Source organism: Carlito syrichta, unplaced genomic scaffold (assembly GCF_000164805.1).
Source record: "Carlito syrichta isolate Samal-C Ts95f unplaced genomic scaffold, Tarsius_syrichta-2.0.1 Scaffold301822, whole genome shotgun sequence".
In the NCBI taxonomy this organism is placed as follows: domain Eukaryota; kingdom Metazoa; phylum Chordata; class Mammalia; order Primates; family Tarsiidae; genus Carlito; species Carlito syrichta.
In genome coordinates this window covers 167451-174148 of record NW_007245918.1, presented here as the reverse complement: position 1 = coordinate 174148, position 6698 = coordinate 167451, and positions in this window count along the sequence as shown.

Sequence of the window (6698 nt, the reverse complement as noted above, 5' to 3'; positions counted from 1 at the left end):
AAAGGAAAAGCTCCTATAGCAAGAGGTGAACCCAAAAATTAAAATTAAAGTTAAAATTAAAAATAAGTAAACCCACCAGGATTCAAGTCCTGGCTTTGCCACTCATAGGCTGGATGGTTTCGGATAAGTTCCTTAACTTCTCTGAGCGTTAAATTCCCTTTATTTACAATGAAAATAATAATAGTGACTCCTGCATAGGGTTATTATGAGGGTCAAAGAAGTAGATAGGCGGTTTCTAGCACCAGCACCTAATAAGCACTAGGTAGTATTTTATTACCACTTGTTCTATCTGAATTCCTAGAAGATTTAATAATAAAAATAAAGAAACAATATATTCGCCTTAGTACTGTGAGCACCCCTTAAGCCTGAGGGCTGTTGACAGCTGTCCTATAGCCCTCTTTCTTCACAAAAGTTTCCTTCCTTCTTTTACAGAAGCTCCAGTTATTAGAAAACTTGTCCAAGAGTAAGTAACCTATAAGTGACAGAGGAAGGATTGGACTCCAAAATCCAGCCCATTCCACCATATCACCATCAAACTTACCAGACAGAACTCACCAAAAAAAAAGCACTTTTATCAGTTGCTGAAAGCAAAAGTCAGGTGACCTCAGAGACAAAGCTTTTAATATTATTCTCATGCAAACTCACTAATCTCTCGCCATGCTCTTCTCTACCCACCCCCCACCACTTCACCTCCAAAATTATTAAATTAGGAATCTGAACAGCTAACAGGAATAAGGGAGGAGGGAAATGAAGCTCATCTAGAAGCATTCTCTATGGCAAATTACACAAGCTAGGCAAATATACTGCATCTGCTAAACTGCACCCTAACATGTTTTAGAATCTTCTAGAATACTGAGAGATCCACTGGCTCTGAAGAACAAGGTCAGTGGTAGTAGTAAAAGAGCTAAGGAACAGCCAGTGTTAGGCCTTTGATTTGTTGTTATTGTTGTTAACCCTGCAAAGGGCAAGCAAGTGAGTATGCTTGCTATGCCTAAGAAATGCTGAAAAACCTTCACTCAAACAATTCCAAGAACACATCATCATGGAAGAGTGTAGTCCCATGATGGCTGCTGGAACCCTAACTGAGGTGCCTCAGAGGCCAGGACAGTACCTCGGAGCTGGGATGCCGAGAAGTGAGCCATAAGATCTGTCTGCTTGTCCTCACTGGTGTTGGTTTCTGTCCTGTCTCACACCACTCCTCCACAGTGAGCTAGAAGGAAGACAGCCTGGATAAACCAGCACATGAGTGGCTCTGGAGATGGTGACATCACCCGCGAGGGTGCCACACTGTACCCCTCTATAGTGGGGAAGGCTCAGCCCTTAGAACCAGTAAGATACTGGCATCAGATCTTGGTCTGGACAAAATAAAAAGGATACAAATTAGTACTTGATTTTGTTAGGTAAGTCCACCGAGGCAAGCTCACGGTCAGAGACTAGGTTCGCCAGGGCTACACGAATGTCTCCCTTGACAATGGTGCTCTGAGGCAGGAAGGAAAGCCACAGTGGGCAAGGGTAGAACTGGCAGCCAGGCCAAGTCACAAATTGAGACACGGGCAGTCACACACGCTCGAAGGAGAATTGAAGCTTTTCAATTTCAGGAACCCACTCTCCTGTAGCTTGTCATCCCTGGGAGTCACCCTTGGCCCAACCCAAGGGCACAATGCCCTTGCCACCCCTGCCTTGAAACCATTCTTCGATAGTGTCCTCTTAGCCTTGACCCCTGATCAACAGCTGTGAGAGAGAGAGAGAGCAGTGGCTGACAAGGGGACGCATGGTGGTGTGGGCTTAATTCTCCTGTCTCGGTCTGCTTAAAGTTAGAGAGATGAGCAAGAACACTCCAGGAGCCCTCAAGGAATGTGCAGTCTCACTCAGGAAATAATAAAACTCACAGGTAATAGCTGAAGCAAATTAAGTGCCAAAATTAAGTACTGTGCCAACCCTGAGCATGTCAAAGGTTCTGAAACAAGAGGAAACCCCACAGTGACTCCTGGGGAGGAAGGTATGACCAAGCTGCACCCGGAAGTTTATAATGCAGTTCAGAATTTTAAACAGAGCTGCCTCTGAACCCCTTCAACACTACTTCTTGCCTTAGGACAAGGCCACGTTGCTACAAATCTCTGCAATGTCTCCCTTCCACGTCTTCTGTCCCAGATTACAAGTCAGACACTCCCAGATGGGGGAGCAAGGCATGCTGGACCCATGAAGCCAAACAACTCCCAACATAACTGTCGCCCTGTGGATTTATAGACCAGGTGCCCAGCCTGATCAGACAGACTGGTCTTTGCCATATAGGGGCCTGGCACTTTTTTACTCCTGTTTCAAATTAACATAAGCATTTCTCAAGGCACACCTTGTATTAAAATGGAAAATAAAATCAAAAGGAATCTACTAGCCAATAAAATGTGAGACATTCTCTACCGACGTCAGCCTCTTTCTGCATGCACCCAGTTTGTATTTTGTAAAGCTTCTTCAAGGGCAGACAAAAGAGTCACTACATCTTCCCTATGAAGTACTGAGGGTAATAAGTGCAACAGGAAAAGCACATAATTGTTTCCCATTCCAAGCACAGTGACCTCATTGAGAGCATTGCTGTTCTCTTGCGGCTGGAATGTGAGCTTGATTTCTGGCTAGGAAAACGGAGCCCAACTCCTCACAACAGCCCAGGCCTCAGCCGCTCCCTTCCCTTTGTTCACCTGGCAAGGATGCCGGATACAGAGCCCTTGGGTCTTGCTGCAAGTCTCATCTACTGCAGTTCGCAGGATGAACATAAAGTGAGAACTGCCCCAAAGGGCTGGGAGGTCACGGTACAGGAGACGAGATTTATAGAGTGTTGCCAACAGCTCCATCGGCTCCAATGCAGAAAAGAATACATGTGTCCCAGTGGTGACTTCTAGTTGTTTTTTTTCCTTCCGAAGAGATGTATGAGATGGAGAGCAAACACTGGACAGAGCACCAGGATTGGTAAGAGTGAGTAATTCCTGCCTCTGTTGCTTACAAGTTCTTAGACTTTAACTGTTCGTCGCCCTGAGTTTTATTTTTATTCTCATGACACTCCAACCCTAGCAAGGCAATTGAATGGAGAATCTTATTTTAAGGAATCTATCTAAACGCCCCCGGGACTTCCACATGATTCTGGATGACCTCTAGCACAGTAGGTGGAACCAGTATGGGAGTGATCATCCTAGTTTATTAGCAACCTGGAATTCAGACAAGCTGAAGAACACATTAAGTTAAAAATATTTACTGAAAACAAAGCCCTGTGCTTCGTTCCATGCCTTCAGGCTGAACTTTGAGTAAGGGTAGCCTCTGAGTCCAGCATATCTGAAGATATTCTATCTCACACACTTTGAGGATGTCCCCACTTCTGAGACCTGTATCTTGGACCCGTGACTTAATGGGAAGAACTCTGGGCTTGAAATCACAAGACCAGCGACTGTGATTTTGGGCATATCATTTATGCACTGGGGCACTAATTTGACTAAATTAAATGCAAGTAAAAATAGTAGACTCAGTCAGAGGTCTCCCGAATTACACCTTACTAATTTGTCTGCCTTACTGGTTTCTATCCAGAAGACTGTGCGAAAATCTTAGATGAGATGAGGGTCAGGAAAAACACATCCTTTTCTCTCAAAGGCCAATGTGGAGTCTAATACACATGCAAAGAGAAGTCTTCCCAGCAAGGGTTTCTGGGCTCCTCCACTCACTTAAGGAGGCTATCCATTGCTCTGTTGGGGAAGAAATTCACGTTTCGTGAGGGCTGACTGAGTCCGGGCACCTCACACACATCCTCCTACACAGAAAACCTGTGAGGCCGGCACCATTATCACTTATCCTTATTTTGCAAATAAGGATGTTTTGCTGTGCTAAGCAATCGTGAGGTCACTTATCCAGAGGTAACAGGGTGTAAGTTCTGCCCAATCCTAAATTAGATGCTGCTTCATATTGTGGCACCTACCAAAGTGCCACCATATGCTAAAGGGCTTTGTAAACAGAAATGCATTGCAAATATAAGAGACTGTGGCCTGAGAGTCATTTTTTAATGCCTACCATTTCAGTAGTAGTAGCTCACTTCATTTCAGAGCAAACCTTTTGACAGTTCTCTCTATTTGTTGTTAAGTGTTACTGATGGCAGATATTGACGGATGTCTGTTCAGGCTAGGCACCAGGTCTATAAACCCACAGATATGCCTTTAATAACAGCTCCACATTTATAAACTGAAAAAAAAAAAGGGCCTAGAGCATCACCCAGCATGCCCTGGATCTCATGGTAGACTTGGCTTGGTAGGATGAGGACAACCTACCTGGATTCCAATCTCTGCCTTACCATATGTACAAGATCTTGCACTGGACCAACTCTGCAAACTTCTTGAAGCAGGGACCCTATCTTAAGTATCCTCATATCTCTAGGGTCCATCAGAATATCTGTCACATAGTGGCCCCTTCATACATGTTTGCTTGTTGAATAAATGGATGGATGAAGGAATGAATGAATGAATGGAGAGATTCTGGCTAAAAGATGCATTGTATGGAATGGAAAACATGCTCTAGGACTCTGAAGACTTGTGTTCAATTCCTGGCTCTACTATTAACCAGCTGAGTGCCTCTGCAAATTTATGTCTTTAATCTATCGAAATGTAAATAATATTGCTCTACCCGCCTCATGGAGATGCTATATAAAATGAGGCAATATTTGCAGATGGACTGAGTTTAAATCTATTCAAATATGTTACACCATTTTATTATATACAGTCAAGGAACTACAGCATGTCACAACAAAAGCCATTGCTTTTTACTGATGGAAAAACTACAGCCCAAAGAGAAAAAGGGTCACGATCCCAGGGCTTTCACTTGCTGCTTTGCCTTGCTAACATGACATGCTGGCTAAATTCATGAATGTTCTTGCCAGAGTTCACAGAACTTCTTCAGGCTAAGTCCACAGCACCTACTTCACTGGTTAGCCCATAAGCTTTTGCCGGATGTTTGGGGATACACTTCAGGAGCAGATTAGGGCATAAGGCCTTTCCTGCATGACTGTTCCTGTCTTCTGAAGACATCTGTGGCTACTGAGCAGATTTTTCCAGAATATGGGAAATATAGTCAAAGCTCAACCATCCAGTTTTCTATAAAACTCGGGTAGCTCCACAATCAGGCCCCAGTTTCTCCCTCCAGTTTCATTCTCCATCATTCCCCAATGGATTCCTCTGTCCCTGCCAAGCTGGCCTCCTCACCAGCCTCTGACACACTTCAGTCACCTCTGTGACTCTAGCCATATAATTTCTCCCTTTTCCTTCTTCTCCATTCAAATACCATGCATCCTTGAGAAAGACCTCAAGTCCCATCATCGCTAAGATGTCATCCATGACTACCCCAGTTCACAGGATCTTTCTCTTCTTCCGGTCAACCTATACATTGATATCTATTGTGTGTTGAACTGTGCTTCCTCCCCCGCAAAAAATATATGCTTAAGACCTTCCCCCTGTGAATGTGACCTTAATTGAAAATCGGGTCTCTGCAGATATAACTAAGTTAGATGAAGTCATACTGGGTTAGAGTGGGCCCTAAATCCAATAACTGGTGTCATTATATGGAAAAAGATGTAGAGATACAGAGATTAGAGTATCATCGGCACAAGTCAAGAAACACCAAGGACTGCTGGAAACTACCAGAAGCTAGAAAAAGCAAGGAAGGATTCTTCCCTAGAGCCTTTGGAGAGAGCATGGCCCTGCTGACACCTTGATTTTGGACTTCTAACCTCCAAAACTATGAAAGAATAAATTTCTGTTGTTTCAAGCCACCCAGTTTGTGGTACTTTGTTATATCAGGCCCAAGGAATACAACATCTCAGGCCATTCACTGGGTTTGTAAATACCTGACCATCATGTACTACTGGTCACCTTTCATGAGCCTATCACAGGCCTGTGATCTGCCTGAGGATAATAGTGGTCTCCCAAACATCCTTGTAGCTTCCCTAGTGCCTGGTACCTGGTGTCTTGAATGATTTAAACTCAAGCATGGTGACTCTCAACATCCCATAGAAATTTGGGGCTGCATTAAAAAGGGCACTTCATTTCTACTCAGATCTAACAAGTTCTAGCAACATGATGAAGTGGACTGTGGGTGACTATTTCTCAGAGAATAGAACCCTGTTCCCAGCTATAATTCACTAGCCTCAACTTAAACAAGCTTATCTAAATATTTTATTTACATTCTACTGCCACCAACCCCTATACCAAATGCAGTCCAAAAGCCTGTCCTCAGGTCTCTGTCCCTTCTTGCCAGACTGGCCCACCTATCACCTTTACCTTCCAGTACTCACCCATACACATACACTCAGCTATAGCATAATTAAATTGGGCTTGACTCAGTATTGTAGTTCCTACCTCAGTCTTCAGAATCAAACCCTATGTAGAGTTAACCTTTGAAGTTCAACAGCACAACTTCAGCATAACTAGACAGAGAGATGACCACACATTAAACAGTGCTGGCCACTGGCCCAGCCATTCCATTCGCTACACCTGAGTCCCAGAGTGAACGCACTGTCCTCAGCAAGTCTTCATTTGAACAGGCCTCTGATGGTTTCAGCATCTTACCACACTGAGTGTGCATTCTTCACACAGTGTGGTCCTAAAGTCAGGCTACCATCCTCACCTGGTGCTGGACACAAGAAGCATTAGTAAGGGAAATTTGATTATAAGTGA